Source organism: Dermacentor andersoni, chromosome 9 (assembly GCF_023375885.2).
Source record: "Dermacentor andersoni chromosome 9, qqDerAnde1_hic_scaffold, whole genome shotgun sequence".
In the NCBI taxonomy this organism is placed as follows: domain Eukaryota; kingdom Metazoa; phylum Arthropoda; class Arachnida; order Ixodida; family Ixodidae; genus Dermacentor; species Dermacentor andersoni.
In genome coordinates this window covers 98298902-98307500 of record NC_092822.1, presented here as the reverse complement: position 1 = coordinate 98307500, position 8599 = coordinate 98298902, and the positions used below count along the sequence as shown (strand labels likewise).

General features: G+C 45.0%; 2 long non-coding RNA genes across 2 annotated transcripts in view; one reads left to right on the top strand and one right to left on the bottom strand.

The window, feature by feature from the left end:
- Positions 1 to 599, top strand: part of LOC129388274 (uncharacterized) — a 2072-nt gene extending 1473 nt beyond the window's left edge. Inside the window, exon 3 of the long non-coding RNA XR_011890181.1 lies at positions 214 to 599. This is a non-coding gene — a long non-coding RNA (uncharacterized lncRNA). The remainder of the gene's footprint in view (positions 1 to 213) is intronic.
- Positions 600 to 1047: 448 nt separating this feature from the next.
- Positions 1048 to 2915, bottom strand: LOC140213236 (uncharacterized). Its single transcript, XR_011890182.1, has 2 exons — positions 2137 to 2915; positions 1048 to 1415 (listed from the first exon to the last, which is right to left on the bottom strand). It is a non-coding gene; the product is annotated as an uncharacterized lncRNA (long non-coding RNA).
- Between the last annotated feature and the right edge of the window lie 5684 nt (positions 2916 to 8599).

Genomic DNA, 8599 nt, shown 5'->3' with positions numbered 1-8599 from the left:
CGGTGCGTCGCAGCTGCGACAGTATCTTTTTGCTGCCCACAATTTGTGAAGCAACACTTCCGTAGCATTTGTAGCCAGCACTACATATTTAGTGGCATGCTGAATCTGCTTTAGCATGAGCAAGTGTAGATTAAAAATATGCTATAGTTTTGATGGTTGATCTCAGCTTTTCTGAAATAACGGTAGTAATGCGCTCTATACTGTATTTTTCAGCATTGTCATTGTGACAGTCTGCATCCCCATTTGGCCTATTTTTGGATCCCACAAGACACGCTGCTACCCTGGGTTTTGTACCTCGGTCAATTGCTGAAGTTCTGCAAGCCCCATTGAAGCCAACCTGTCATCAGCATCCAATGGAAGAAACTCATGCATTGTTCTGGCCGTCATAATTTATCTTAAGCTTAAGCTAGAAGCATGGTAGAAACAGCATCTATTCTACAAGAATTTACCACTGCATGCCGTCGGGTGGCTACACCCGACAGGCTACTGTCTTGAACAGATATGGTGTTTTATTCCAGAATATATTTGTCAGCAGTACTACACCTTCTGTTTATATCCTTGGAAACAAACAAGCGAAGACACCAAAGACAACATGGGAGAAATTACTTGTACTTACTAATTGAATTAAAGAAATGACAAATTAATGGCAATGAAAGTGGTTGAGAAAACTTGCCATAGGCGTGCGATGCTCAAACCAATGGAGCTACCGCGGCACCGTTTTCCCATCCAGTTTCTTGTGTATTTATATTTTACTACTAGAACTAACTACTACTACTACTACTATTAGAACTACATCATTTCCCACCTGCGGCAAGTTGTTTTTTCATCCACTGTCATTGCCTATAATTTATCATGTCTTTAATTCAATTAGTAAGTACAAGTAATTTCCCTTATGTTGTCTTTGGTGACTTTGCTTGTTGGCTTCTCATGATATGATTATTAAATATCGCGCCCCTCGATCAACCCCCTTTCTTCTCCTTCATTACTGCTTGTTTGGAGAATAAGAGTTCATTCACGCTGTATTGCATACTATCAAAGTACAAAAAGGCGAGAATAATGTTAATTTATTGTTTTAGAAAAAAATTGGCACGAATTGACCAGAAATTATTAAGGGGTACATACTGACTTAATAAATATGACTGAAGAAAGGGCATCTGGATGAAAAATACAATGACTTCAGCTACAACGTGTCTATAAAGGCACATCCATGCAGTCAAACTGCTTTTAGTGGTGATGTTTGAGCTGGTAGGATGTCAGAAAAGTGATAGATGTCTTAAGCAGAATATTTCGGCGGCTATTATAGTGCAGCAGGACATTAACTGGAGCTCTCCTCCACTTGCACACCAATGCAAGCGCAGCACACAGCACAGTTGGAAAGGCAGTTGTTCTTCGTGCGTGTGTTGGCAACCTGGTTCCTGCATAAGAGAAGGGTTTGGTAATAAACATACAACGATGTTAAAAAAAAGACCATGAAAACTAGCCTAGGTACTGTATTCGTTTTCTGTAGTTTACATTTCGTAATAATACATTCGTTTAAGAAGTTTGTGTTCTAGAGCGCGATTTTTTTACATTAATTAGCTCATACTGTTTTTATTTATTTTTATTAGCAAAGAAACATTTTTCAGCTAGTCTACCGCTTGCTCAGCAAGCCCGACAACAGCGATCTAACACTTACATAATGAACCCTATAGAGAGCTGGGATGTTCGCAATAAAGGTGTGCGAGATATATCTGCTACAACTTGCTAGCACTGTCTGTATAGGAGCTGTCACTACACTGCTACACCTTTATTGATTGGAATAAAAAATAATGTGATGCACAAGAACTCTACTCTGTTGTATTGTTATTCTGTTCTTTTATTCGAACAAAACATTACATTAACCTGTGTATACGTGCAGGTATAATTCTGAATGCCATTGCATGGTTGGTGACTTCCTCGTTGAGCTTGGATCTTCATAGGGATGACAAGCTAATTAAAGTGAATGGTTTGAAGCAAGGATTACGTAATAATTGCTTATGACTTTAAATTGCACCAACTGCACACGGTCCGCGCGAAATTACAGTACATTTCTTATTTTCCTTAGCGCAACTAGCCGCATCAAATTAAAGAAAATTGTAAAAATTAAAGTGAATGCACCTGCTCGTTTACAGAGATGCTCGCTTTGCTGCGGTGTGCTTCGCCGTCCTTGGATTAGCGTAGACAGTGATGATCTGCCCGAGTACAAACAGCGCCGACGGGGCGACGGCCGGCGCTCGCGCAAGCGACACACGCACAACAGGCAATACACGCACTGATGACAGGAATCTTCGTAGCGGTTTTCCCTTTACAAGTTCGAAGTCCACCGCAGTTATGTATCGCACCGTGCTTGAACTGACGCGGCTTTCTACGATGAGCCGCGAGAAACACGTGAATGCACTGACGCCGATAGTAGTTTCGGAGCACTGGCGCGAAGAATACCCGTATGCAGGCCATCAACTAGCTCATGCACGGATTAAGACGACAGTCACTGCACTAGCTCGCAGTCTTCTTGACAGGACGGCCGATCTGTCTCGGCGCCGCAGTGGAATAATTCCGGTGCCGAAGCGCTCCAGAAGACTGCACCGGTCCCTAAAATGAAGCCCTTGAAAATGCGCAGCACGGTTAACCCAAGAAAAGCTACGGAGGCAACTGGCGTCCATCGGAAAATGCTGACGAGGCGAGCGGCAGATCGCAAGGCAGCCATGTTAACGCACTAACTTCACTCGAGGAGCGATTCAAGGTAGCTGCGAGGCTACCTTGAGATTCTCGAGTAAAGCGCTCGAGCTTTCCTTCACTCAAGGCGCGTTTCAAGTGGAGGGCGATTTGTGAAATGAAAAACCGCCCTCAAGGAGCATTTCGAGTGGAGGGTCAAGTCGAGGTGCGTTTGTGAATACGGGGGTGAAACTGCAAGAATACAGCTTTGATGTCCCTTACAAGTCTGGCAGACTGCACCAGGATGCGGACTGCCTATCCATCCCGTTATCCAGTGGTTCTTCCCGACTTGTGAGCGCATGATTCGGACACCTGTGTCTTCGCGATATCCGGTTTAACGACATACGCAGCGAACAGCTCCGCGATGCCAACTTGCGGTCAATTATCCACCGTCTCCGCTGTCATCCCTCTGCCCCGTCCCTACAATTATTCTTGGTTCGTGCCGGAATCTTATACAGACGCAACACCAGCTCCGATGGCCCAGAGCTTCCACTTGTTCACGAAACACTCCGTTCCACTGTTCTCGAACAGCTTCAAGACTCCCCAACCGCTGGACATCTCGGAACAACTCGCACGTACAATCGCGTTCGGCGTCGGTTCTTCTGGCCAGGCCTCCACTGCTCTGTGCGCCGAAACGTTGTCTCGTGTGAGTCCTACCAGTGCCCCTTGTCGCCGGCCGGTTCTCTTCAACCCATAGACATTCGCAATGTCCCGTTCTACCGCGTCAACCCTGATCTCGTCGGGCCATTTCCGATATCTCTGACTGGAAACAAGTCTATTGCCGTAGCTACGGACTACGTGACACGATGCGCTATCACACGGGCACTGCCGGCAAGCTGTGCCACTGAAGTTGCGGAATTTACCCGTTACGACGTTATTCTTCACCGCGGCGCTCCTCAACAGCTGCTGACCGATCATGGTCGCTCATTTCTGTCCAAAGCCGTCGACGACATTGTCCGTTCGTTTTCCATACGTCATAAGCCAACCACTGCCTACCATCCACAAACCAAGGGGCTTACCGAGCGCCTCAACCGTACGCTGACCACAATGCTCTCCGTGTACGTTTCCTCAGCCCACCCTGATTGGCACAGCACCTTGCCTTATGTGACATTTGCCCATAACTCGTCACGCCTTGACACCGCTGGCTATCCCTCTTTTATCTCTTGTTTGGCCGCCATCTCAAATTGCCATTCGAGACTCTTTTATTATCACCTGTGCACCCTGTTACAGACTACGCCCGCGATGAAGCTTCTCGGGCTGCAACGGCTCGCCAGATTGCAAGGGGTCGACTTTATGCCTCCCAGCTGTCCCAGAAGGCCCGCTATGATTGCCGTCACAGGGCTGTTAATTACTCTTCGGGTTCTTTGGTCCTCCTCTGGACGCCTTTCCTCCACGTTGGCTTGTCCTCAAAGCTTCTTTCCCGCTACCGTGGGCCTTACAAGTTCCTACGCCAGATCACTGAGGTCACGTACGAGATCGCTCCATTGGATAGTCGATCATCTGCCGCGTCCGCCACTGATATCCTGCATGTCTCCCGGCTTAAGCTTTATTTGCCGGACACAATCCTTCTGCTCCTTCAGCGCCGAGACGGCGCTCTCGCCGGCGGCGGTTCTTTCTTACGCGCGATTCTCGAGCACTGAAGCACGCATTCTGCCGAGCATGGAAGAATGCGCCGAAAAGACGACGATCAGAGTAGCGCTCGTGTTGTTGTTCTAGCTGCCATCTAGCCTGCAGCCGTCTCTCTCTGTATATATCATGTAAATACAATTTTGTATTTCTTTTGGCTACTCTCATTCCCGTAACAATACGTTTTACTTACATTATCACGCACAAAAAAAAAAAAACTGCCACCACGGTGTTACGCTGATGTGCTAAATTTGAGTCACCCGCACTAAAACAAACTAGCTGACGTAATTCACACGTGACCTCTCTCTCTACCGCTCTCTGCGAATCAACCAGTGGTGAAGTCACACAATAGATACCGCCTAGTACAAAATATCTGGGGCCAATACGGTATTCATATTTCGTAACTTTCTGGCTCACAAAGCTTTTCTTCTAGCTTAAATGACAAATCTGTCATTAAAAAAGCGTAACTATCGTAACAAACTTGATTTCATCATTTATTTTTTGTTCTTTTAACTATACCTTGTGCCACATTAAGAATGTTAAGTTTCAGTTAGTTGGCTTTGATGGATTCAAAATTTAAAAGTGTGACTTTTGAGTGAAGACATGAGCCGAGGGACAGTAAAAGACAACCGCTTTTCCTTGCCCGCCTTTCAGTTCACGTCCTCGTCGAAAATTCCTAGTGTTACACTTGAACCTTGAGTTTCTTCTGAATGAAAACGTTCAAATAACATCATTCACGATGCTGCATTGTTCGATATAGAAAGTTTGCTACGCTGCGTTTCTTCCTCTTCCTTTTTCGCCACCAGTCTTCCAGGCATTGTAAGCTGGAGTAGGACATGAGACCGGGCTAACTGGTGTTCGGTCTTTTTAAACTGTGCGAAACCAGACGTAAGAAGAAAAAAAAAAGGGGGGGGGACGTTGACAAGCTTTGCTATCGAAATAGTTTATTACGTTTTCAAGAGAGCAAGCATATGTACGAGAGCTTACTTGCGATTCAAAATAAGGCAAAACACATTCACATGATGTATGATTTTATATTCCGCTTAATTACTTCATTAACCAAGATGAATTATGCAAGATTTTTAATATTTACTTTAGGGCCAAGTGCGTTTCGTTGCGTTGTAGAAGTTCAGTAACGAGCGGTCGAATTTTTTGGGGCGACGTGCATGCTGCGTGGTGATTTTTTTCACCGCCCGCGAAATAGAAAACAAAACCACCTGACTGCGCTCATCCGCTGTCGTATTGCAGCGCTGTCAATCGCGGCTCGTGTGAAAGAACCGTGGGCGCGGACCGTGGAGAGGTGAGCGGCCGCGGCTCTGGGCATCGGCTTCACAGTGCGTGAACATCTTTGGTGGTGGCTCATGGAAAGGAAGCGCCGTCGTCCCTGATAAGCGATAGGCTCGACGCACGGTTGATTTTGCCTCGCAAGGCGGATCGCTCGACTTCACGGACGGAGAGCGAAAGTGATGCTGACAAACTTCGGCCAGGAGTTCAAGCACATCAAGGGCACGGCGGTTGCATACATCTACGTAATTGTGTAAAGCAGCAATGGGTCTGTCTGCTCAGATTCTGCCGCGTCTACCCTCACGGCCACAGTTAAAATAAACCCAAGTCACCCACGATTAAGCAGCAACAGCTCAGGAACCTTCTCCGACGATACAACGACAGCTTTTCGACGTCATCGAGGATTCGACAAGCGCCAGTTGCAAAGCATCACATAATAGCATAAGAGTGCGCTCGACCACTCTGCCAGAGCTCTTACCGAGTTTCGGAGCGAGAACGTGAAGCTATTAGGCAACAATTCGACGAACTGCTGTGCGATGATATCTTTCAGCCGTCGAAAAGCCCGTGGGCATCTCCTGTAGTCTTGAAGAAAAAGGAGGGAACCATACGTTTCTACGTCGATTATCGTCTGCTGAACAAGATCACGAAGAAGGACGTATACCCCCTCCCACGGAGAGATGATGGATTGACTCTGCAACGGTAAATACGTCTAATAATAATAATAATAATAATAATAATAATAATAATAATAATAATAATAATAATAATAATAATAATAATAATAAGCTTTATTTCCATCAAAACGATGGAGGGGCCGTGGGCAAAAGCTGCAGAACAGCTTGACTAGAGCCCACGGTCCCCTCTACAAGGCAGTACAGGAGCATACATGAAATATACAGGAATACAAACATACAGAAACGCAGAATTGATTCGATTTAATGTATCACAAGGAATCAATATTAGAATTGTTCAAAAACATGACATATCACGTGCCGCAGTTCGCGAACTGTAGTGCGACCTAAATCAATTCCACATTTATTCAGATCATTAAGAAGTTTAGGCAAAATATACGATAGTGTACCCATAGAATAGTTAGCACGGGGAGTGACCACCTTCCAGTAGTCAAACTGACGTATAGTATAGGATGTAGGCTTTATTTCTAGCTTGGCTAGGTTGCGAAAGAAATTTCGATTTTCTTTTAATTCGCACTTAAAGGCAACAATTAGTCTATAGCTAAACAATTTCCAGACAGGCATTATATCTGCTTTAATGAACAGAGTATGTGTATGAGAATTGTAGGGGACATCAAAAATAAGCCTAATTATCTTTTTTGTAGGACGTACACCTTTGTTAAGTTTGTTACTGTGGTAGATCCCCATACCAAAAAGCAGTAAGAGAGGTGAGAGTAAAAAAGAGAATAATATATCAGCTTTTTTACGCTGAAAGGTAATATAGACCTACATCTGGATAAAATACCAACGACACTTGACAGTTTAGTGCAAACAGAATCTACATGAATATCCCACAGCATATTTTGCGAAAACGTGACCCCAAGAATTTTAATACCACTTACTATTTCTATTTTTCTGGTGCCATAGATAAGATCTACGTTCCTGCTTTGATTTCGGTCTAAATAGCACAGCCTTAGTTTTGTTGGTGTTAACCTCTAACTGATTTGCTACAGACCATTCCAGAAGTTTTACAAGGGCGGAGTTTGCTATATAGCTGATTTGCTCACAGTCTGTAGCGGAAAAAAATATGCTGGCATCGTCGGCGTACAATATATATTTGGCTTCAGCGCATATATTTACCAGATCATTTATATAGATATTAAAAAGAAAAGGTCCAAGAATGCTGCCTTGAGGCACTCCTCTTGCAATCGGTTTTTGGTCGGAACAGTGCTCACCTATTTGAACATACTGCCGCCGATAGCCAAGGTAAGATTTTATAAGATTCCAGCAATGGCCACGCACTCCATACAATTCAAGTTTTTTGAGTAAAATGGAATGAACAATGCAGTCAAATGCTTTCGTGAAGTCAATGTACAGGCCCAGTACAACCATCTTACTTGAAAACTGTGATAAAATAAACTTTTTGTTCTATCAAGGCTAGTTCCGTAGACCTATGCTTTCTAAATCCAAATTGAGCTGGGGTTAAAATGTCATATTTCTGAAAAAAAATTGATGTATCGTCGATGTATCTCAAGATGGACTGCTGGCAAATAGAAGTCGACGAGACAGCTCGCGAAAACACCGCCTTCGTCACACCAGATGGCCTCTATGATCTATGAGTTCAAGGTCGTGCCATTCGGACTGTTCTCGGCGGCTGCAATGTTCCATCGCGTGATGGACACGGTTTAGCAGGATTGAAGTGGCAGACCTGTCTTGTTTACTTGGATGATGTCGTCGTCATCGCAGGAAATTTCAACGATCACTTTAGGCGGATTGCGACAGTACTAGAGGCCATCAAGTCATTCATTCTGAAGCTGCAAGAATTCCGCTTCGCTTCTGTTTTTAAGCAACCTCATAAGCAAATCTGGAGTCCGCTCTTACACGCATATAACAGCTGCTGTCGCAAAGTTCAGCAGCCCGTCGACAAGAAGGCAGTGCGTAGATTCCTTGGCATGTGCGCCTACTACAGGCGCTTTGTCAAGGAATGTTCACGCATCGCTGAGCCGCTGCCACATCTGATTAAATGTGATGTCGTGTTGAAGTGGGGGGGGGGGGGGGGAACGATGCAGGCCGACGCATTTCAAGAACTCAAACGACGCATGCAGTCGTCACCTGTACTTGCGCACTTCGACGAGGACGCCAATAAAGAAACCCACAGTGACGTCAGTATAGGTCTCGGTGCCTTCCTAGTCCAGAGGAAAGACAGACTTAAACGGGTGATAGCTTACGCTAGCCGGTCGCTGTCAAAAGCAGAAGGCAATTATTCTACTGCCGAAAAGGAATGTCTC